Here is a 25012-nt window from a genome sequence, read left to right as displayed (position 1 = left end):
TTGATGTCATCTTTTAAATAAAGCTACTTTGTTTTTGACACTTCCTGGTATTTGGCTTTGCCAAAACTTTATTGATACAATCTTGTGCGCAATACATGCGGTTTTAGTGCGTTTCCACTGCGGAAATGACGCACCCCCTGGGCCATATTCTTTAGGGGAATACCCGGAGCCGGATCAGATGGGGGTTGTAGTCTCCGAGTGGCTGTGACCCGGTCCGTGCCCAGGGTGTCAAACTCAGTTGTATGTGGCAGTCCTTACTGATGTTACTAAAGTTCTTTATGTCGACTACGCCACCCGTTGAATTGCGGTCACTACGGCCGCCGCTGCAGCAGGGTCCGCTGAGGCTGATGGTGTTTGTGCAGCCCAGGTAGAATAACCCCCAACGGGAGGGGTATAGCCTCAGGGGGTCAGGTGCAGAGGATGGGGGTTGTGGTGGTGCAGCTTAGATGTTAAGTGAAGACAGAGTCGGGTTGTGCAGTTTAGGATATTTACTCACTGCTGATGTTCCGGTCACTCCAGCTTCAAGTGACCACCCGAGCCGTGCTGCGTCCACCAGGTCCTGGATTCAGCAAACCCCCAAACAAGTCCGGAGCGTGACCCTGAGCTCTCCTTCTGTCCTTTCCTCTGGCCGTCCCCACTAGTGATCCACCTAGGTCCAGCTCCCTCGGGCCTTCTGTTGGGAGACCCTTGGCCTTGGGTTCCCTGACCCTCCACGTGGTTTGCCTTCGGGGTGGATGTGGTGGGTGGCCGTGGCAGACGCTGCCCACGGCCTCCGGTCTCTGGCTAGGGTGTGCTTTTGCCCCCACCAGTTTGGGATCCGGTACCCTATTGCCGACTCTTCACCCGGGGATTGAATTTGGGTTCTCAGAGTCCTTTCTTTTCCCCCTCTGGGTCTCTCTTTCTTCTCCTCTCTCACTCTGGCTCAGGCTGCTCTGCTCCTCTGCTAAGACTGACTGACTGACTGACCCTGATCTTTGATGGTGCCCACCTTATATACTCCCTCTATGTGTGAGCTCAGGTGACCAGCACCCAATGAGCTCCTATCTTTACCCAGGCTGCTCCCCCTATCTGCCCCTACACTACTGGGATGTACCACCCCCCTCCCACTCCAGCCAGGAACAGACTCGGTCGTACCTGCACATTTCTAAGTGGGAGTACCGTTGGTCTGTTCCTCGGAAATGGGATGTGTGTAGTGCATGCAGCCTACCGAGCTCAGTCCCACTCTCCATCCTTATCCGGGAGTGGAATATCACACCTCTGGGTTGAGGTGCAATACCCCTGTAGCAGCCGAATCCTCAGGGTGCTACAGAAACGCACTGAAAACTTATGTGCATATTTTACTTGCGGATTTTCAGCTTCTAACCCACAAGAGAAATCGACATGCTGCCGATTTGAAGCACGCACCTCGGGTCAGTTTACTCTGAGTTATAAAGAAACACATTGGGCTTGAGATTTCTATAAATCCCATCCACTTTGCTGAAACTGTAAGACCCTGCGTTTTTGATTCAGCAAAAATATGCAGCATCAGAAACGCACGGAAAACTCATCGTGGGCACACAGCCATAGTCTAAATACTGTGTTTTTTTTTCCGCTGTTTTTTTTGCAGAAAATCTGCATTTTTTTGTTCAAGCAAAGTGGATGTGATTTCATGAAAACTCCTGCCCACAGTGCGTCTAAAAATGCTGCTGAACTGTGCATTTTTCCTACATAGGCTTCTATGGGAAGCCTGGGAAAAACTCCTGAAAAATACAGTTGCTTTTTTAAGTACAAAATCAAAGCTTTTATGCACTTAAAAAAAGCATGGTAAGAAATGCTGCTTGAAGTCTGCACCAAAAACGTACCTACGAAAGGGAAATTTATAAAAAAAAAGAAAAACAGAGCAAAAAACACAATAATCAGAAAGGATTGTTATTGTGTATTATTGTTCGGATACCTGCAGGAAATATGCTGATAAAAAGCAGCAGAATAGCATGAACATGGCCTATACGGCGCAATCAGACGGCCGTATAATACATCCGAGTGCTATCTGATGTTTTTTCAGATAGCACTCAGACCAGTGTAAGGCTCGCGCTCACTTGCGATTAAGTCGGACGAATGCAATCTAATAAAAAATTGGAGTGAATTCGGCCCAATGTTAATCTACGAGTGTGTGCTCATGCGTTTTTTTTTTCAGCTCCGATCGAATTGAGAGCGGACTGAAAAAAAAAAACGCAGCATGCTGTGATTGCATGCGAAAATCAGATTTATTGCACCCATATAAGTCTATGGGTGCTTGTGAAACATCGCACTGCACTTGGATATCACAGAGAATAATCGGCATGAGAGAACAATCACAGCATTCTGCGGGTGCATCGAATGATCGGATCATGCACACTTATGAAAGTCTATGGGTGCCTGTGAAACATCATACTGTTCTGTTGTCATCCCAGTGCAGTCCGACATCCGCAGATACAAAAAATCTAGCCTGAGAGAATCGACATCCGTGTGTCTCCGGCCATAGGAGGAAATACATACTCCATAGAGATGTTGACCTGGCTGGTTGCATCCAAATGCACAACTCCATCTCTATATATGTCAAAGTAGTATCAGCTGTGCTGCCATACTGTGGCAAATTAATGTCTGGATTAAGTATAAGTATTAAACTTAAGGCTTAAACTTTCCATCTTTAAAGAATATCCCTGCTATGGAATATGATTTGCCCGTGATTAGATTTCCTTGAGATAGAAATGGTTAATGATTTTGATACTTCCGGTCATGGGGCAACCGGTTTAGCTTTTAGGCTGAATCAGACACGTGGCGCCCTATGCAGTAACCCACTTCTGTAATTTGCAAGCTCCACACTTTCCCAGTAAAATATGTCATCTCTCTATCTTCCTCCAGTATATTATTTGACTGACTTTGCTCAGATGTGGACTTCAGATTGAACGTCGATAAATCTTTCTTTGGAACGGCTCTTCTTATTTTTATAGACTCCCGAGTACAACGAGCTGATTTCTGCCCAATTTAAACAGAAAACCATTTGTATGTCCTAAAGTGATCGCTTTCCATTGCCGTATCGTGTTTCTGTGGAATATTTACATTTATGGTTTACTTTCTTGCATTTTGTACTATGTGATAGTTCAGATTCCATCAATTTCCACACTAAGGGCTCATGCAGACGAGCATATAAATCGGACGAGTGCCATCTGATTTTTGATCGGACAACACACAGAAAGCGTTGTGACCCATGTTATTCCATAGTGCTGTTCATATGAACGATTTATCTCTTAGTCCGACTGTTCATGAAAAAGAATCGCAACATACACTATTCCCTGCCGGGTCTCAGATGAGACTCATTCAAGTACATGGGTGCGTTAAAAAAAAAATTGGATCTCACACGGAGCTTCCGCCTGACATCTGACCTTTATGGAGACACTTCTATTATAAACCTTGGAAACTGTATGTGATCATGTACATTTTTTAATGAAGATGTAGGAAAACGGACGTCACACGGATTAAAATTGTCCGAGTTTTCTGAATGAAATTCGGACAATTTTTTCACATGCTCGTCTGCATCCGGCCTAACAGGTCACTTTGACACAGATATCACTCAATTAATATTTTATTTTCAAATTCCTCTGTATTTGTCTCAGCTGGCAACAATTAAATGGGTCGTCGCAAGTTCTTTAATGGTTAAAATTGCAAAGTGCTTGTAAAAATGAGCAATTTTGCAATTTACCGCTTATTAAAACTCTTCTCCTTTTGTAAAGAAAGGATTTTAAGTTTTATAGTGTACTACTCATGCCCTAGGTTCAGGCCACGTGCACACGTTCAGTATATGGTCAGTATTTTCCATCAGTATGTGTAAGCCAAAACCAGGAGTGCGTGATAAATACAGAAGTGGTGACGAGTTTCCTCTGACTGTTCCACTCCTGGTTTTGGCTTACAAAGGTAAAGCCTGAGGCAAAAAACTTACCAAATACTGAATGTGTGCACGTGGCCTAAGTCTCAGAATGGCCGGCTACCTAGGCAAGCAGCGCACGCCGCCTTCAGGCTCTTAGGTGAAGCTCCCATGATGCGTTTTTGATGCTGCGTATTTTCCCTGCGCAAAAAAACACAGTGTCTTACAGTTTCAGCAAAGTGGATGGGATTTATGGAAATCTCATGCCCACTGTGTAAACTGACCCGAGGTGCATTTTTATATCCGCAACATGTCATTTTCCGTTGCTGGTACGCTGAGGCTGCCTTCGCTGATGAACTGTTTGTGAGTTTTTGATGTTGCAGATTTTCTGCATCATTTCTGTACCCAGTAAGTAAAATAGGTTATTTGCATATATCGAAAATACGCAGCATAGAAAAGTCACCAAAAACTCATTGTGGCCACATTGCTTGTGAGTGTTCTGTGCAGATTTTCCCCATAGAATTGCATTACATGCTGAAAATACACAGGTAAAAAAACGCATGTAATCCACACATGACTGTAACAATCATGCCATGTGCACACGTTGAGCGCTTGAGTTTTTTACCTCAGTATTTATAAGCCAAAACCAGGAGTGGGTGATAAATACAGAAGTGGTGACGTGTTTCTATTATACTTTTCCTCTGATTGTTCTACTCCTGGTTTTGGCTTACAAATACTGAGGTTAAAAACTGACCAAGTACTCAATGTGTGAATGTGGCCTTAAAGAAGCCCTCCTCCCATCAAAATTTTCATCCTCTTACTATATTGCAGTCATCATATTATATATCACTGTGTACTTACAATTGCTCATTTTCCTTTCTACCCAGCTAATTCTTCTGTTTTCCATTAGGTCTATGACATCATGTGATTAAAAACTGACTACCTGAATTCTCATAAGCTTTATGTAGAAACAGGAGGCCAATTTTCCCTATGAGTCATGAGTCACTGCACAAGTCTGTTGGGGGGGAGCAGTTAGGTAAGGGGTTGAAAAGAGAGATGATTTCTGCATGGACAAGATACTTCCTGTTTTGACAGAGCAGAGAAAAGAGAAGAATTTATTGGGTAGAAAGGCAAGATGAGCAATTGTAAGTACAGACTGCTATATAATATGATGATTCCAATATATTAAGAGAATAAAAGCTTTGATGGGAGGAGGAGTGCTCCTTTAAGTTTTGTCAAAGCCAAATACCAGGAACTCTCAAAAACAAAGCTTAATTTAAAACCAGACATGGCAAAAAGAGACAAAAACCGCAGCGTCAGAGTCCGCTGTGAGTCAGTGTCGCGCTGGCACGCCTGTATTACTGAAAGCCGGTGGCTCCCGGGAGGAATACAGTTAATTTTTCCCCGAGACCAGCACTTTCAGCACAGCAGCCGGGCACCTTCATAACTGGATTAACCTACAGATTAACCCTATATCTGCAGGTTAGTGTTATGCGATGTGACAGGTTCCCTTTAAGTGTATTTCTATTCTTATGCATTTTACTCAGTATGTCAGTGGAAATGCCAAAAACAGGAAAATAGCAACAGAAAACAACATAAAAGTGCATGAAACAACAAAGACAAGACGGCAGACTTGTTTTTGAACTCTCTTCATGGTGTTATTGTTTTCTCTGGTATAGAACAGATGGATTATACAGCACATAGGACATATTCCAGATTATTTATGCCATATGACTGGAATCTGGACTCATTGAAAGCCCATGCCAATGAAGGCTTGTAAGAAATCTATTGATCACAGCTCGTTACCATACATGGAAATAACATACATACAATCTGCAGCGCTGAAAATATCTCAGGACCTGAAGATACTGATCAGTGAGTGTAAACACTACTGAGAGGCCAGGACTTAAGCCCCCGTCTCACATAGCGAGATCGCTAGCGAGATCGCTGCTGTGTCACGGTTTTGGTGACGCAACAGCGACCTCACCAGCGATGTCACTATGTGTGACACTTTGCAGCGATCAGGCCCCTACTGTGAGATCGCTCCAAAGTGTCCTGGACCAATTTTTGGTCGTTGCCCTCCCGCTGGTCAGCACACATCGCTGTGTGTGACCAGCGGGAGCAGCGATCAGGCTGGTAACCATGATAATCATCGGGTTACTAGGGGCACACGCGCACCTAGTAACCCGCTGTTTATCATGGTTACGAGCCTGCTAAAGTGAGCGGTAACCTCCCGATCACCGTAGCAGAGTGGTAACCATGATAAACAACGGGTTACTAGGTGCGCGTGTGCCCCTAGTAACCCGATGTTTATCATGGTTACCAGCCTGCTCCTGCTTCAGCAGGCTGGTAACCGGAGCAGGACATCGTGGAACGATTTCCACGATGTCGCTGCTCCCCTGATCGTTGGTGAGCCTGCCTGTTTGACAGCTCACCAGCGACCACATAGCGACGCAGCAACGATCCCTGACAGGTCGTATCGTTGTCGGGATCGTTGCAGCGTCGCTAAGTGTGACGGGGCCTTTAGTGGTTTCCCAAAACTGTACCAGAAAGTGCACAACAAATAAGTGTTCTCCTATAGCCACTTATATACTCTGCGTGCGTGGTCATATTTCCATCAGTGTTTGGTCTATGTGACCATCTATACTATCAGTGATTTTCTCCTATACCAAAAATAAAATTGCAAAGCTTCTGCTTCCTGTCACAATATTAAATATGGACAGCACAGACCTCACATGGACGGCTTCCAAGTGCTGGCCGTAATTTTCATGGATCCATAGACTTCTGTGGGCGATTTTGATCTGTCATTCAGGTAAAAAAAAATGGTCATGTCTCTGTGAATTTTTATTTTTTATTTTGCAGACATGCAGTCTACAAAAAACACCAACATATGGACAGCACTGTAGACTACAGTATATTAGGTATATGGATAGAACATGTACCTGAAAAATGGATGTCTGAATGAGGCTTTAACCTGTGGAGCCAGAAGCCTTTTTCTGTTTGCCTTTTTTCAGCACAGATCACACGGACCCATACAAGTGGGTAAAACAAGCACCGCACACGGATGACATCCTTATGCCGTCCATGTGACACGTACCACAGTGTAATGTATTCAAGAAATTACTGATTTTTAAGTGTTAAAGATGTGCAAAGATAATGCTACATAGATAGATCGCTTGTAGAGCTTTCTATTAAGCCAAATAAATAAATAAATGAGGTGTGGTCCCCCCCTATTTTTTGAAACCAGCAAAGGTAAAGCAGACAGCTATGAACTGATATTTTTAGGCCAGGAAGGTCCATGGTTATTGGGCCCTTCCCAGCCTAAAAATACCAAACCGCAGCTGCCCCAGAAGTGGAGCATCACATGCGATGGTCCAATTCTGGCGCTTTGCCTGGTTCTTGCCAATTGCTTTGGGGGTTTGGGAATTGGGGTAATCATTTTTGGGGTTCATTTCAGCTGTGTAGTGTCCAAAAACACCGCTGACATGAAGCCTTGGGGTAAGTAATGGAGAGGTGCATGCTGCGATTGGCAGCATATATCGAACGTGTCAACCCATACAAGTCTATGGGTGCGCGCAAAACATTGGACTGCATTCTGATGTCATCTGACTGCAGTGCGATTACCTTGGGCGCTGGCAATTACTTTCTCGGTCTCCTCCGCACCTGTGCAGCGATTCTCTTGATCAGAGCACAGTAAAATGACACTCGGCTCACCCTCACAGCAGAGTTTGAGCCGATTGTCATTAGCATATCGCATTGGATGTCATACACTAATGTGCTGCCGGCCTTAAGGAAACCTTTTTAAACTAGCAATGTCCAATCAAAAGGCTGCAAAGAACATTTCACAAAAACAAAAAAACTCTTCCAAAACTCAAAACCGCTTCAGGAAATTCTTCTTTTTTGGGGGAGTTTTCATTTTCCTAAAGTGGCTTCTGTTTCAAAAACTCGTGGTTTATGAACGTGTCAAAAAACTTTGTGTGGGCATAACCTTAGTTTTTCCTGCTAGCATGTATGTGTGTGGGATGTTATGTGGGCATTACAACATTAGTGAATTGAGCTTTTTTTGTGGAAAAAAAAGTCAAAATATACAAATAAGGCCTCATTAAGATGTTTTAAGCGAATGTATGTTCTTTCCATGGATCGAACTTGTACACATTATAGTCTATGGTGCTGTTCACATGTCTGTTTTTGGTAGACAGTGTGACTGCAAAAATCATGGCTACATGTCCGTTTTTGATTGGAGTCACGGATCAAAGTTTTACCCATGCAAGTCTATAGGTCTGTGAAAATGACAGATAGCACACTGATGGCAGCAGTGGAGAATCCATGGTTAATGGTGGAATGTATAGGAGAAGCTTTGTAATGTATTTACCGTATATACTCGAGTATAAGCCAACCCGAGTATAAGCCGAGGTACCTAATTTTATCACAAAAAACTGGGAAAACTAATTGACTCGAGTATAAGCCTAGGGTGGGAAATGCAGCAGCTGCTTGTAAATTTCCCCATCCTGGTACACATTGCTCCCTCATCACCAATCCTGGTATTCATGGAAACCTCGTCTCCAATCCTGGTTGTATGTTGCCCCTCATCCCCCAATCCTGGTATGTATGGCATCCTCATCCCCATCCTGGTATGTATGGCACCCTCATCCCCTAATCCTGGTATGTACAGAACCCCTCATCCCCCAATCCTGGTATGTATGGCACCCCTCATCCCCCAATCCTGGTATGTATGGCACCCCTCATCCCCCAATCCTGGTATGTATGGCCTCCTCACCCCCCCAATCCTGGTATGTATGGCACCTCTCATCGCCAATCCTGGTATGTATGGCCCCATCACTGCACACATAAAATAATAAACTCTTATGCTCACCTTCCTTTGTCACCTCTCCTCCAGCGCTGCGTCCTGCAGAAGTTCATGTCAGCATCTGAGCAGCGCATGGCATCACTGCCATGCTCTCTCAGAAGCTGATGTGAGCTGCTGTCATATTCACTCCTCTCCATGCCGGGACTTTGTGCGTGGAGAACAATGAATGTGCATTCTTTTTAGTAGCGGGCACTGTCAGCAGAAGCCGCGGCTCAGTGCTCCTCTGTGCCTGCTACTAAAGAGAATGAATATTCCCTCTTCTCCACGCCCATGGGAGTGGAGAAGAGGGAATATTCATTTCCCTTTAGCAGCGGGCACACGTGGTAGCTGCAGCAGCGGCTACTGCGTGTGCCCTGCTCCTCCGCCGCCGCAACCCACTCCACCACTATCCACCAACGTAATCTCTATATACTCGGGTATATACTCGCGTATAAGCCGAGGGGGGCTTTTTCATCACAAAAAATGTGCTGAAAAACTCGGCTTATACTTGAGTATATACGGTATTTATTTTTTGATACCTGAAAATCACTGATGAAACCCTGATGATAAAACCTGAGTCACCGACCAAACTGATGACACCTCGGACTTTTTTTTGTGTACATGAAAAAGCACAAAGCTGAACGCTCAGGTGTGTGGTTACAGTAGGAAGATACAATGCACAACATTGTCGGAAGGCGGAGAGAGATGGAAAAGCAAGAGGTGTCCTTGTATACAGGTGGATCACTGGGTCCATATGGATGGCAGTATTCAGGTGCATTTTTTATTATAGTAGATGAACAAAGTATCCGTTATAATCCTCAAGTTTTCTGAAGCAGATGGAGTTGAGGAGATAATCTTTTCATTCATAATTCATCATTTTTCTGTTTTCTTTTTTCCTAGGTGCCTGCTCTGATGACAAATAAACTGCACACAAGTAAGAACATTTTTATGCTATATATTAATTTGGTCAGAATTTTGTGAAAGTGTAAAGGCAACTAAAAATGTTTTCCTTGAATCTAGTTCCCTGGGACTGGGAAGAAAATAACCCCATCCTTCATATATTAGGGCTTAGAACGTTCACACATTCAGTATATGGTCAGTATTTTCCATCAGTATTTGTAAGCCAAAATCAGGAGTAGGTGATAAATTCAGAAGTGGTGACGTGTTTCTATTATACTTTTCCTCTGATTGTTCCTCTCCTGATTTTGGGTTACAAACACTGATGTAAAATACTGACCAAATACTGAACGTGTGACCGTGGCCTCATTCAGACGTCCGAGCACGGGTTCTTGGGATTGGTTCCAGCAGTTGGACTCCCAGTTATCGGGACGTTAACCCCTATCCAATGGATAACTTCCCAATCTAAGACAATCTCTTTAACCCTAGAACACATGACCATAAAAATCTACTTTTTCACATACCTGGGGCCTTTTAGGCTCGTGTGCAAATAACATGGAATAACTCAAACAAAAATGACAAACAACTATATACCTGAGGAATACCTAGAGTTTCAAAATTCTAACTAAAGAAATCTTGCAGAAAATAGAAAACAATTAACAGGGCGGGCCTGCGAGGCCCCAGGTATGCGTTCTAGGGTTAAGGGCTCTTTCACACGTCCGTGTTTCCAGTACATATTGTGACAATTTCCACACGTACTGGAGACACTGACACAGACCCATTCAAATCTATGGTGCTGCCGACATGCCCGTTTTTTTACCGGCAGCACGGATGACAAGGACTAATATAAGTCTATGGGTCTGTGTAAAACACGTACAGCACACGGATGACATTCGTGTGTCATCCGTGTGACGTCCATGTGCTGTACATGTTTAACATTTCAAAGTATATTAGAACTAGCTATTGAACCCTTTCCACGCCCGGGTGGCGAGCATTTTTATTGGTATATGGTCTCCCATGCTGGTATGTGCTGCCCCCCTCCTGGTATTTGCGCTGCCCCCATCCTGTCTCCACCATCCTATCCTGGTATGCATGGCACCCCTCACCCCCAATCCTGGTATGCATGGCACCCCTCACCCCCAATCCTGGTATGCATGGCACCCCTCATCCCCCAATCCTGGTATGCCTGGCACCCCTCATCCCCCAATCCTGGTATGCCGGGCACCCCTCATCCCCAATCCTGGTATGCGTGGCACCCCTCACCCCTTATCCCGGTATGCATGGCACCCCTCACCCCCAATCCTGGTATGCATTGTACCCCTCATCCTGGTGTGCATGGTCCCCTCACCCCCCAATCCTGGTATGCATGGTCACCTCACCCCTCAATCCTGGTATGCATGGCAACCCTCATCCCCAATCCCGGTATGCAAGGCACCCCTCATCCTTATCCTGGTATGCATTGTACCCCTCATCCTGTTATGCATGGTGCCCCGCATTCCTATCCTGGTATGCATGGCACCCCTCACCCCCCAATCCTGGTATGCATGGTCCCCTCACCTCCTAATCCTGGTATGCATGGTCCCCCTCACCCCCCAATCCTGGTATGCTTGGTACCCCTCATCCTGGTATGCATGGTCCCCTCAGCCCCCAATCCTGGTATGTGTGGTACCCCTCAGCCCCCAATCCTGGTATGCATGGTCCCCTCACCCCCCCCAATCCTGGTATGCATGGTCCCCTCACCCCCCCCAATCCTGGTATACATGGTCTCCTCACCCACCAATCCTGGTATGCATGGTCTCCTCACCCCCCAATCCTGGTATGCATGGTCCCCTCAACCCCCAATCCTGGCATGTGTGGCCCCTTGATCCCTTTCACGCTGTACACACATACAAAAAATAAACACTTATACTCACCTTTCTTCCCTGTGCTCCAGCGCTGCGGTGTCCTATTCTGCCGGAGGCCCCGGGAGGAGTGCGGAGTCGAAGCACCACGCTGTCCGGTGCCATTTTGCTGAAGACACACTGCAAATGTGTCTTCAGTAAAATGGTGCCGGATAGCGCTATGCGCATGCGCCGATCCGACGCCTCACTCCTGCCCCGGTCTCCGGTGAAGAGAGGCGCCGCGGCAATGCTCCTCCCAGTCAGGTAAGTATCTAAGTATGGCGCCGGAGATCGCGGTATGCGTTCAGTGCCTACGCATACTGCGATCTCCGGCACCATACACTCCTCTTACCTGTAACGGCTGGATGCCTGCTTCTGTCTGGAGCCAGACTGCGTGTCACGCATGCGCAGTCTATAAAGGCTTGAGACAGAGACACGCATCCCCGGGTATATTATAGATATTTGGAATCGATTTTTCTTAAGCCATTCTGGAACAAAACAGATGGCACACTGATGGCACAATGATCCAAAACACTGGTGATACCGGTACCGTTATTATACGGACGTGAACAGGGCCTATCTTACAGTGGAGCGGCTGGGCGCATGTGCGACTGATTACTTTATTCAACTCATCCTGGTCTTGGTCTTGAAGCCAGAGGAGAATGAAGGTGAAGCACAGGAACACATGTTAATCTAAGGCCACATTCAGTAGTTGGTCAGTATTTTACATCAGTATTTGTAAGCCAGAACCAGGAGTGGAACAATCAGAGGAAAAGTATAACAGAAACTCGTCACCACTTCTGTATTTATCACCCACTCCTAGTTTTGGCTTACACATACTGATGGAAAATACTGACCAAATACTGAACGTGTGAACGTGGCCTAACTGTCATCACCTATCCAGTGGATAATTTTCATAGACTTGAATACTCCTTTAGTTGTGATTAGTACTAGGCAATGTATGTATGCCTAATGCCTCATTCACACAACCGTTTTTTTCTCGTACATAAAAAAATGGACCAATTTTCATCAGTGTTTTTGGATCAGACTTTCGTTAGTGTTTGTTCAGATGCAGACTCGCAATGAACATCCATGACATGTGAACAACGCCATAAGTTACAATTGGTATATGTTCTATCCGTGAGAAATCCAGACAGTTGAGGCCTAAAGCCTGAACCAGATTCCATTTTCTTCTCAGAATTAAATGCTGAGAATGTAACACCTCTTATAACAGTGTTTGTGTGAAGTCAATTACTGCTTATCCTACAGATGTAGCCTGCGGGCCAGAAACATATTTTACTGCTAATTAGGAGATGAACATATGGGGAAATATAGCTTTTAATCTAAATATGGAAGGGACATTTTAATGACATATTAAATACCCCGCCACACCATAAACGATATTATAGGCTTATTTTCTGTTACAACAATATTTATTTTGCCTGGCATATGAGACATTACCAGGGAAAATAAATATTCTTTACCTTGTGGCTTTATCTCATAAAGCTATTTATGGTGTGCCTGAGCCTTTCATATGCAATTACGCAGCAGTTCTCCGAGGCCCTCATTTGTTTGCATTACACCCGAATGTTCCTTTGAAGATCTCCTTCCATTAAATTTTTGTTTTTACATTTTGAATTAATTACAATGTGCCGCATTTTCCAGCAAGCTCATTTGTTATGAGGCAATGCTGCCATTGACCCTGTCATTCTGCAGCAACCAGACAGGGGGTTAAAGTAGTAGCATGATATATTACCCATTGCTAATGTTAACTGTTCTTTTCATGGTTATCGCTTTGTAGTTGGCTTTAGCTCTATTATATAGCTCAGTTACATCTTTTTTTTTGTTACCAATATTTTGAAAATTATATGAATCTGGATTAAAAATTGAAGGGTTGAGTTAGGAGTCTCCCTTTTCTCCCTTATGTCACTCACTTATCTTACTTTTATACATAGTTTTCATTGAATTTTTGGTATATGATTATGTTGTGGTCTGAGAGTCAGCCCTAAATCCTGACAAAATCCAGTGATAGTGGGGCTGTAGCCTATAGAAAAGACTATCAGTATTTGGTCAGTATTTTTCCTCAGTAGTTGTAAGTATTTTGCTTTATTGTAGCAGATTCTGCATGGAAAATTTACAGATCACTCTAATTACAATGTGGTGTCCTGCTCACAGATAAGCTATCTATGGAAGAAATCCGAGTCTTCGGCTTGGATTTCTACTGCAAATTCTTTAAAAAAAAACATGTTATATTTATTGATTATTCAGATACTTAGGAACTTTATCTGGTGTTGGTTCCCCCTTTGCAGCTGTCAGTATTTGATCAGTATTCGGTCAGTATATTTTCTCAGGAGTGGGAGCCAAAACCAGGTGAGAAACAATCAGAGAAAAGGTATAATAGAAACAAGTCACCAACTCTGCATTTATCACCCACTCCTGGTTTTGGCTCCCACTCCTGTGAAAAAATACTGACCAAATACTGATAGTGGGGCCGTGGCCTTATGGGGAAAATACTGACCGAATACTGATCAAATACTAATAGTGGGTCCATGGCCTTATGGGGAGACTTTCTATTTTCTAGACTTTCTAGAATTTGGAATGTGCATTTTGGAATTTATGCCCATTCACCTTGAAAAGCATTTGTTTGGTCAGTTAATGATGTTGGATGAGAAGGTTTTGGTCACAATCTCTGTTCTTGTTCATCCCAAAGGTGTTTGGGGTTTAGCTCTGGCTTCTGTGTGTCCGGAGAAGTACGTGCACACCATACTCGCCTAACCCTGCTTTTATGGACCTTGCTTTGTACACTGGAGTACAGTTTGAACAGAAAAGGGCCTTCTCCAAACTTTTCCCGCAAAGTTGGAAGCTTACAATTTTATAAAATGTCTTGGTATAATGAAACATTAAAATGTCCCTTGACTGAAACTAAGGCCAAGCCCTGAAATACAAGCCCACAGCATTATCCCTCCTTCGGAAAACATTACAATTAGCACAGTGCTATCAGGCAGGTAATGTTCTCCACACAATTGCCAAACCCAGCAACCCACACTCATCCATCAGGCTGACAAATAGAGATGCATGACTTGTCACTCCACATGTTTCCACTGCTCCAGGGTCCAGTGTCTGTTTTACACCACTCCATCCAACACTTGGCGTTGTGCTTAGTGATGTAAGCCTTACATGCAGCTGCTCGTCCATGGCTAGCACTCAGTTTTTGTGCTGATGTTAATGCATTTACATATGTTATTAAAGGGGTTGTCCTGTTTAAATTGATAAGTCTGCAGCCACTCTGTGTCACTCTGTGTGACTGCATACTTATGAATCCCCCCCTATCACAGGCACTGTGCGCTGCGAGGATTTGCCAGTTTCAGAACCGGGAACAGAGGGTATGCATGTATGTGTTATACATAACCCCGGCCAGTGGGTGCTGCCTCGCTCTTTGTACACTTTTATTGAGCGACGCCGCGCCCTCTAGTCGGCCACATCACTAGACGAAGCACGGCCTTGGCTCACTACAAGTATATGGAGCGAGGCTGTGCCCACTGTCCGGGAGTATGAATAACTCCTACACATCCTCCGGTCCTGGGTCTGAAACCAGCGAATTCCCGCAGTGAATGTGCTGGGAGGATTCATAAGTCTGCCTTCACACAGAGTGACTGCAGACTTATTGGTTTGGACCGGAAAACCCCTTTAATGCATTTATGCATGTAATGCATTTAAAATAAAATTATAGGACAACCCACCTTTAGCAATGAACAGTAGTTCAGAGTAAGGAGGGCGTAAGCCAAATGTTCGAGACCTGAGTATCAAGCAAAGGAACAATAGCAACCCTGGAGTGTCAAACAATGGGAAAGAATCCCTAATGTGAATTTGGCATATTCTAAAGAAAGTACATCTAATAGATAAGGATCCCAGATATCTGCAGTATGAGCTTAGGACATAAATACAATTGCTGTCCATCATTGGGCAGCATGGTGGCTCAGTGGTTAGCACTGCAGTCTTGCAGTTCTGGGGTCCTAAGTTCAAATCCCACCAAGGACAACATCTGCAAGGAGTTTATATGTTCTCCCCATGTGTGCACTCCAAAGGCATGCTGAATTTAGATTGTGAACCCTAATAGTCAGGACAGCAATGATGATGTCTGTAAAGTGCTGTAGAATATGATGGTGCTATACAAGTAAGCATAAATAATTGTCCACAGTGGAGTACAAAGGCTGGAGATCCACACGCCAGGGCCCAGGCAGCTGACTAATGAGTAGATGTTGTAGGCTAGCAGGGCTATTGAGTGCACTGAGGGCATCAGCCATGATGTAGTGGTAATCTTTAGTCAAGCTGACAATGGGCACTTAGCACCTGACACGTGCCCCCTGGTGAATGACTCTCATTAAAGTTCACTTGTGAATGTTTTAGATCTGAACTTTGCCAACTGACACGTCCGTCTTTGCAACGTTGGCATAAAAAAGCCGGCAATGGCGTATCAGGAATGCGGACTGAATATTATCAGATGCTATTTATGATTAGAACAAATGTAGGTTATTATTAACTGGAATTTCAGGCCAGAAATTAATAATAGTGTCAAGTGAACTGTAAGTCTATCAGATGATAAAATACAGAAATGTGCTGTGCCATCACTACTTGTGTTGTTTTAGGATCTGGCACAGCACATTCGTTATGCTGCGGAGTGCCTTTTCCATGTATTTGCACAGCTGCACTTGGTCCTATTTAACACAGTGTTAAATGATGACTATAGAGATGGTAGATAAAAGAAATATTGAATTCAGATAAAGGATAATTATTTCACATTCTAATGTCTGTGGCAAATAGAAATAGAGGAATATTAGATGTTTTGAGGAACAATTAAGTTTAATCAGCGACCAGTCACCTTCTGACCTCTGTGATATATGAACCAGAGCTTTACTATGGGGTCCATCTACTGTCTGTGTATCTAGTCTGTGCATCTAGTCTGTGTACCTACTATCTGTGTACCTACTGTCTGTGTATCTACTATCTACAGCCTGTGTCCCCGCAGCCTGTGTCCCCGCAGCCTGTGTCCCCGCAGCCTGTGTCCCCGCAGCCTGTGTCCCCGCACTCTGTGTATCCGCCAGACTATAAGGCTGCACCCCACAAGTGCACACATCCATCCGCAACGCCGTCGCATTTTATGATATTTTTGTTGGAAGAGACTAGCTCGAGTAAGTGAAAGGTGTGCAGCTGTGTTTTACGTTCGCCCGGGAGACTTTTGCTCTGTATTTAGCAATTCATACAGGACTTTAGGAATAAGACCATCCTGTTTTTTATCCCTAACATCTGTTTGAACTTTAGAGGGAAAAGGACATCTGCCCCATAAACGCAGCTTCATTTTCAGAGGTTGGGAAAACAAACGCTGCAATATCACTATTAACATTTCACATATTTTCCTTCCTGATTTTTACAGTGGCATTAAGTTATTCCTCCCATAAATGTGCCACATTTCTTCAGGGTTTATAAAAGTGGATCTCTGTTTTGGTTCAAATGAAATTTACACAATGGAAGAGTATTCCTAATGTCAGCTCACCAGTTCCCTTCCTCAGTGCTGCCAACATTAGATTAGATGCCCTCTTGTCAGATCAGCCGCAGACTTTAAAGGGAATCTGTCAGCAGGTTTTGGCTACCTCATCTGAGAGCAGAATAATGTAGGAAAAGAGACCCTGATTCCAGCGATGTATCACTTATTTTACTGGGTGCAGCAGTACAGAATCAAAGCTTTTAGATGTAGCAGAGCGCAAAAGCACACCCACCCACTTTTACAGCTTTGTTTCTACATTGTTTCAGCAAAAACGCATAAAGAATTGACCAGAGTCATAGGTGTCGGTTGATGAGAGACTACTCCTCCCATCAGCCTACAGCTGCTGCTGGTGATGATAGCGAGAGCAGGTGCCGCTGATGGGAACCATCATCAGCCAGCGTCGGTGCTCGCAGTGAAAAAAGTTAAAATAAATGAATGTTAAAATATAAATGTAGCACCCTGAGGACTCGGCTGCTACAGGGGTATTACACCTCAAGCCAGAGGTGTGGTATTCCACTCCCGGGAGTGTGCACAGACCGCGCTGGAGGGCCTCGCACGGAGGATGGCCCAGGTGCAGCAAGACACGCTGACGGAGTGGAGCCGTGAGATGGCCCAGCAGACCGGAACCCGTCAGCGGAGCACGCCACCTGAGACGAGGAGACAGACCGCCTCTGAGGATGGTGCAGGAGGAGTGAAGGCCGGAGACGGCGCCGAGAAGGGAGCTGGACAACTGGAGGCAGGTAAAGGGGACGTCACTACCCCGAGCCGAGAAACCGTGAGTCTGCCCCAGCTCCCCGTCGCAGAGCCCGAAATTCCCCCTGCCGTGCCCGTCGCTGCATCGTCACCGTGCCAGACTAGGCCTCAAGTAGAAGCCGCGGCCGCGACCCCTGTGACGTCACACGCCTCGACCCTGAGCGCGACGAAACAGGAAATACCATCGGCCTGGTCGCAAGGTCTAGTACCTCCGGGCGCCGCAATTCCAACAGCGCCCCCTACCTCCGCGGAGCCACCGGCCTGGTCGCAGGGCCGAGTACCCCCGGGCGCCGCCGTCTTCACGGTGCCCTTTACGTTCAGGGTACCCCAGGCCTGGTCGCAAGGCCTGGTCAATCCGGGCGCCGCTTCCACCACCGCGCCCTCAACATCTCGAGTGCCGCACCTGGGCGAAGATCTATTTGCCCAGCACACGTGCCCGGATGAGCAGCCCTTTGTATGGCCCCAGGAGTACTACCAACTGGAACTCCAAAGAGCAAGGCCCCTGTGCGAGCCCCTGATTCCGGCTCCGAAGCCCGTCAGGAGAACCCCGCTCCCGCTAGAAGAAGCGCAATTCGAGTGGGACCCCACCGGAGGAGACCTCATGGGGTTCACTCAAGAAACGCGGGCAGCTGCAGCAGAGCGAGTGGAGTGCTGCCGCCAGCAGTTGGCAGCCTTTGAGCAAGAGCGGAAAGAGAGGCGGATCCGAGAGCAGCGGCTGCAGGAACAGAGCGCAGGGCAGAAGAGCCGGACCAGGAGGAACCCCCGTGCAGCTCATGGTCCCCGTACCACCGGGACTGTGATTAAATTCAACCTGCAGCATGGGTGGGGCTTCGTAAGAGACCATCATACCCCCGGCGACGTCTTTGTAACCCGCAGAGACGTAGAGAGCCATCTGCCGGAGGGACACAGAGGTCGTGACCTGTACGTAGGGGACGAGGTCACGTTCACCCGGCACAAGTGTGCCAAAGGACCCTACGCCCTCCATGTGCATCGCCTGACGGAGGAGGAGCTGCGGTGTGAGGAGGAGCAAGAGGACCCGGACGGGTCTGAAGATAAAGAAGGAGCAGGAGGACGCCGTCGTTAAAGTACGGTAAAGAGACTGTAAATAGTTACCTGTCGGGGTACAGTGAACTGTTGCTGATTTAAATATGTCCCCGTTGGGACAAGTGTAAACTGTTAACCTGTGTGTCCCTTAATCCAACTGACCGAGGACTGAGAGCGGTCATTCCTTCCTTATACCTGGCCGAGGACTGAGAGCGGCCACTATTCCCTGTATATAGTTGCTCTTTCTAAGGCGCCCCCTACCGGCTTTATAGGAAACTGTTGTTTTTCTTGAAGAGACTGTCGCACTTTACCCGGTCACAAGTTGCACCGTGGCCGGAGGAACAAGAATGTTATTTATAAAAAGTTTTATGCTGATATATATATTGTTTTATATGTTTATGTTTTGAAAAAAAAAATTTGTATGTTTTGGATGTTTGTTCTCTTACAGCCCGAGGACGTGCTGTGATTTACCAGGGGGGAATGTAGCACCCTGAGGACTCGGCTGCTACAGGGGTATTACACCTCAAGCCAGAGGTGTGGTATTCCACTCCCGGGTAAGGATGGAGTGTGGAACTGAGCTCAGTAGGCTGCATACACTACATACATCCCATTTCCGGGGGACAGATCAACGGTACTCCCACCAGTTTATGTGCAGGTACGATAGTGTCTGTCCCTGGCTGGAGTGGGAGGGGGGTGGAACATCCCAGTAGTGTAGGGGCAGATAGGGGGAGCAGTCTGGGTAATGCTAGGAGCTCATTGGGTGCTGGTCACCTGAGCTCACACATAGAGGGAGTATATAAGGTGGGAACCATCTTAGATCAGGGTCAGACAGGCAGACAGCTACTAGTCAGTCTGTTGTAGAGGGTCAAGCAGTCCTGAAAGAAGAGAGAGAGAGGAGTCAGAAGGACCCAGAGGGGAAGAAGAGGGAACCCCAAGAGCCCAAATACAAGCAACAGGGTGAAGGGTTGGCACAAGGGTACCGGATCCCAAGCTGGTGGAGGGCACTAATCCTCAACCAGAGACCGGAGGTTGTGGGCAGGATCTGCCACGACCCCCCACTAAATCCACCAGGAAGGCAGACCAAGTATAGGGTCAGGGAACCCAGAGGAGGTGTACCCACCAAGAGACCCGAGGGAGCCGGACATAGGTGGATCCCTGGTGGGGAAGGCCAGAGAAAAGGAACGTCAGAAAGGGAGCTCAGGATCACGCTCCAGAATTACCTGGGGGTTGGCCGAGTCCAGGACCTGGTGGACGCAGCACGGCTCGGGCGGTCACTCAAGGCCGGAGTGACCAGAACAACAGCAGTAAGTAAAAACCCTGAACTGCACAGCCCGACTCTGAGTCTTAATACCATCCTCACTGCACCACCACAACCACCACCCTCTACAACTGACCCCCTGAGGCTATACCCCTCCCGTTGGGGGTTATACTACCAGAAGCTGCACACACACCACCAGCCTCAGCGGACCCTGCTGCAGCGGCGGCCGTATTGACCGCAAATCAACGGGTGGCGTAGTCGACACTAAAGAACATCCAGCAACATCTGTAGGACTGCCACACAATGAGCTTGACACCCTGGGCACGGACCGGGTCACCGCCACTCGGAGACTACAACCCCCATCTGATCCGGCTCCGGGTATCCCCCAAACAACACTGGCCCAGGGGGCGCGTCATAAACACCATGTACTCACCTATCCGCCGTAATCTCAAGGGTCCCACGGTGATCAGATCAAACGGCAGCACTCTATACAGTGACAGGAGCGCGATCGCTCCCAGCAGTGTATAGCGCTGAGCTGCCAGGAGAGAGGTCACCTGAGTTCATCAGCTGATGATCAACTGAGTTGCGGTGACCTCACTTACTGCACCAATGCTGCCTGAGAAAATTCAGGCGGGTCCGTTCTCTAGGAACAGGCTGCCCGCTACATCGTAGGGATTCAGCTTAGTCTTACTGTAGGGAAAGCTTTCCCCCTATTTCCTTAGTACTTGTTGCAGATAACAGTAAGTCCAGCCTTAAAAAAATATTTATACGAGGATCAGTATGGCTTCCGTCCAGGATTTGGCTCAATGCTTGCAGGGGTTGACTCTGAAGGTGGCCGAGCTCCAGCAACACGTGAGTAGCTGTTCCGGAGCGCATTTTGTGGAACCCAAGGTAGGACTACCGGATATTTTTTATGGTAAACAGCAAGATTTTTTTTCCATTAAAAATGCTTGTTTGTTATATTTTTGTTTGAGACCAATGTCCTCTGGGAATGAATCACAGTGCATTGGTTTTATTATGTCACTTTTGCGCAATAAACCACAAGGGTGGGCCTTTTCTCTTCAACCTAATGATCCATGCTTGAGGTAGGTAGAAGAGATTTTTTTTCTGCTGTGGGTCTATTATATGACGATCCGGATCGAATCTCATCTGCTGAGGCAGAACTCAGGCGTTTGAATCAGGGGTCAGATGATGCTGAGACTTATTGTACACACTTTAGAAGGTGGGCTTCTGAAGTCTGATGGAATGATCCTGCTCTGAAATGTCTATTTCTTGCTGGTCTGAGTGAAAGGGTTAAGGATTTGCTAATTGCATTCCCCACACCTGAGACTCTGCAGGATACCATGCAATTAGCTGTTCGTGTGGATAGAAGGCTGTGAGATCTAGGCAGAATGAGGTAAAGAGTCCTGTAATGCCAGGTCCTAGTCCCCAGAAAATCTGCTCAGACGGCGGCATACTGATGGAGGTTGAGGCGATGTCGCTTCGCTCTCAGGAAAGAGACCGGAGGTTCGCCGAGGGATTGTGTCTTTATTGTGGTAAAGCTGACCATTTGATTAAGTATTGTGAGCTTCGTTTAAGTAAAGAGAAAAAAAAAAAGGTCAGGTACGCCAGGTATAGCTTGTTTACGCTCTGCAGGAGTATTTCTTTCAGGGAGTACTACTTTGCAGGAAAATTTGATTGAATTTAAGGTGTTTGTGGATTGTGGTTCAACACTTAATGTGATAAAGGGTTTTTGGAAAAACTTAAATTGAAATCCAAACCTTTGTCATCACCTATTTCTGTTATTGCAATTGATAACACTCCCTTGAAATGTATTACTCACAAGGTTGCTGCATTTCCCCTCACTATCAATGGGCTTCACAAAGAAATTTTGGACTTGGTTGTATTAGATAATTTACCCTCTCCGGTCGTTCTAGGATTGCCTTGGTTAAAACTGCACAATCCTTTGCTGGACTGGTCTACTAATATGATAAAGTCTTGGAGTCCGAAATGCTATGATAAATGTTGTAATGGTCGCATTGCGGCTGTGGAAAAAGGGGAATTACCTGTACCAATTCAAGATTTTTGGAGGGTTTTTTCGGAGGAGGAGTCGCAAGTTTTACCTCCTCATAGGGATTATGATTGCGCCATTGAGTTTAATCCGGGAGCTACTCTTCCTAAGAGTCGCTTGTTTAATCTAACTATCCCTGAAAGAAAGGCCTTGGAGGAATACATACAGACTAGCCTGGCTGCTGGTCACATTAGACCTTCTAAGTCGCCTGTGGCAGTTGGATTTTTCTGTTAAAAAGAAGGACGGGGGTTTGCGTCCATGTCTGGATTTTCGTGAAATTAATAAGATTACTGTACGCAATTTCTACCCATTGCCTTTAATTCCTGACTTGTTTAACCAGTTAGTGGGGGCCAAGTGGTTCTCTAAAATTGATCTCCGGGGGGGCATACAATTTGTTACGAGTGAAGGAGGGTGATGAATGGAAAACTGCTTTTAACACTCCGGTAGGTCATTTTGAGAATCTGGTGATGCCTTTTGGTCTTACCAATGCACCTGCTTTTTTCAGAACCTTATTAATGACATCCTGAGACCTTTGATTGGTAAGAATGCGGTTGTGTATTTGGATGACATTTTGATTTATTCGCCAGATCTGGAGTCCCATTGGCAGAGTGTATGTGAAGTTTTGCAGTTATTGAGTGATAATTCACTCTTTGCTAAGCTGGAGAAATGTGAGTTCGCTGTGCAGAAAATTAGTTTTTTGGGCTACATTGTCTCCAGCGAGGGCTTTGAGATGGACCCGGTGGAGGTTCAGGCTGTGCAGGAATGGCCTAGGCCTATTGGTTTGAAATCTATACAGAGATTTTTGGGTTTTGCCAATTATTACAGGAAATTCATTAAGAATTTTTCTGTAATTGTTAAGCCTCTAACCGATCTCACCAGGAAAGGTGCGAATACTGTCCAATGGACTACTGAGGCCATTGAAGCGTTTAAGTATCTCAAAGAGAGGTTCAGTTCTGCCCTATCTTTATGCAGTCTGATGAGACCAAGCCTTTTTTGGTCGAGGTCGATGCTTCATCGGTGGGGGTCGGAGCAGTTTTGTCTCAGGAGAACAGGTATGGAGTACATCCTTGTGCCTTCTTTTCGAAAAAAATTTCGGAAACCGAATTGAATTATGATGTTGGAAATCGGGAGTTGCTGGCTATTAAACTCACGTTTGAACATTGGCGTAATTTCTTGGAAGGCGCTAGATTTCCTATTCATGTTTTCACAGATCATAAGAATTTGATCTAGCTGGATGCTCCCAAGCGTTTGAATGCCCGTCAAGCTAGGTGGGCACTTTTTTTTTCTCGGTTTCATTTTTCTGTTACCTATATCCCTGGTACTAAGAATGTTAAAGCCGATGCTTTATCTCGCAGCTTCTCTCCTGCGGTCGGTGCCAAGGAGGAGGAGAGCATTTTACAGAAAGGAGTTGCGGTGGCGGCATTGGACTCCGTTTTGAAGAATGGGATTCTAAAAGCTCAAGATGATGCTCCATCTAACACTCCTCATGGGAGGTTGTTCGTGCCTAGAACCTTTAGGAGAGACTTGTTTGTGGAGTGTCAGGAGTCTCGGTTGGCAGGTCATCCAGGAATTTCTGAGACTAAGACTTATTAATCGCAGTTTTTGGTGGCCTGGATGGCAGAAAGAAGTCATCAAGTGGGTGCGTCAATGTACTGTGTGTGCTAGGTCAAAGGCTTCACATACTCCTGCTGCGGGGTTGCTTTGCCCTCTGGAGGTTCCTAGTGCTCCTTGGACGCATCTCACAATGGATTTTAGTCTGAGGGTTTTACTGTCATCTGGGTGGTCGTGGACCGTTTTAGTAAGATGTGTCATTTGGTTCCATTCATTAAGTTGCCCTGCGCCAAGACACTTGCTAAGACGTTTGTTAAGGAGATTGTCAAGCTTCATGGCGTTCCCACGGATATTGTTTCTGATAGAGGACCTCAGTTTGTGGCTCACTTTTTGCGTGCTTTTTGTGACAGGTTGGGAGTCCATTTGTCATTTTCGTCTGGGTATCATCCTGAGTCTAATGGACAGACAGAAAGAAAGAACCAGGATGTAGAACAGTTTTTGCGATGTTTTATGGCGGACAATCAAGAGGTGTGGTCTGAGTTTCTGCCTCTCGCAGAATTTGCTCTTAACAATCATACATCCTCCTCAGCTGGGTGTTCTCCTTTTTTTTGTTGTACTGGAAGACATCCGTCTTTTGGTTCGTTCTCCAAATTGGGGTCGGCGGTGCCGGAGGAGGAGAATTTTTCCGGTAATTTGGAGAGTTTGGACTAATGTACGTTGCAACCTTCTAGAGGCTAACAAGAAGTCCAAGAAGCATTTTGACAGGAAACGTAAAGAGGTTTTGTTTACTGTGGGTGACATGGTTTGGTTGTCCTCCAGGAATCTGCAATTGAGGATTCCCTAAGTTTGTGGGTCCATTTAAAGTGCTTCAGGTTGTTAACCCGTCTGCGGTTAGGTTGGATGTCCCTACTTCCTGGAAGATTAATCGTGTGTTTCATGTTTCCTTGTTGAAAAAGGTGAATGTATCTGATAGGGATTCCACTGTTACAGTTCCTCTTGTGGTGGAAGACTGCGAATATGAAATTTCACGTATCTTGAATTCTAGGTGGCATAGAGGGAGATTACAGTATCTCGTCTCCTGGAAGGGTTTCGGTCCCGAAGATAACTCCTGGGTAAGGGCGGATGATGTCTCTGCTCCTAGGCTTGTTAGAGCTTTGCACAAGAGGTTTCCGGATAGGCCTGGGCCTGGAGGATCCGGAGAATCCTCTTAAAAGAGGGGGTACTGTTAGAACCCTCCTGTTTGTTTTTTCCATCTTGTGTTTTCCGGTCATGTGACCATCTGCCTTTATATTCCAGCTCCACCTTTTTGGC

At 45.9% G+C, this 25012-nt stretch overlaps 1 protein-coding gene across 3 annotated transcripts in view; it reads left to right on the top strand.

The window, feature by feature from the left end:
* SNCAIP (synuclein alpha interacting protein) overlaps nt 1–25012 on the top strand; it is a 281465-nt gene that overhangs the window by 63177 nt on the left and 193276 nt on the right. For all 3 annotated transcript variants that reach the window (XM_073676875.1, XM_073676888.1, XM_073676892.1), the window contains exon 2: nt 9627–9660. The gene's annotated coding sequence lies outside the window, so the exon portion shown is untranslated. The remainder of the gene's footprint in view (nt 1–9626; nt 9661–25012) is intronic.

Source organism: Phyllobates terribilis, unplaced genomic scaffold (genome assembly GCF_046119375.1).
Source record: "Phyllobates terribilis strain yellow unplaced genomic scaffold, ASM4611937v1 Scaffold_1__5_contigs__length_1240528914, whole genome shotgun sequence".
NCBI classification, from domain to species: domain Eukaryota; kingdom Metazoa; phylum Chordata; class Amphibia; order Anura; family Dendrobatidae; genus Phyllobates; species Phyllobates terribilis.
Note: the sequence above shows the minus strand (reverse complement) of the source record. Positions and strands in the feature narration are given on the sequence as shown.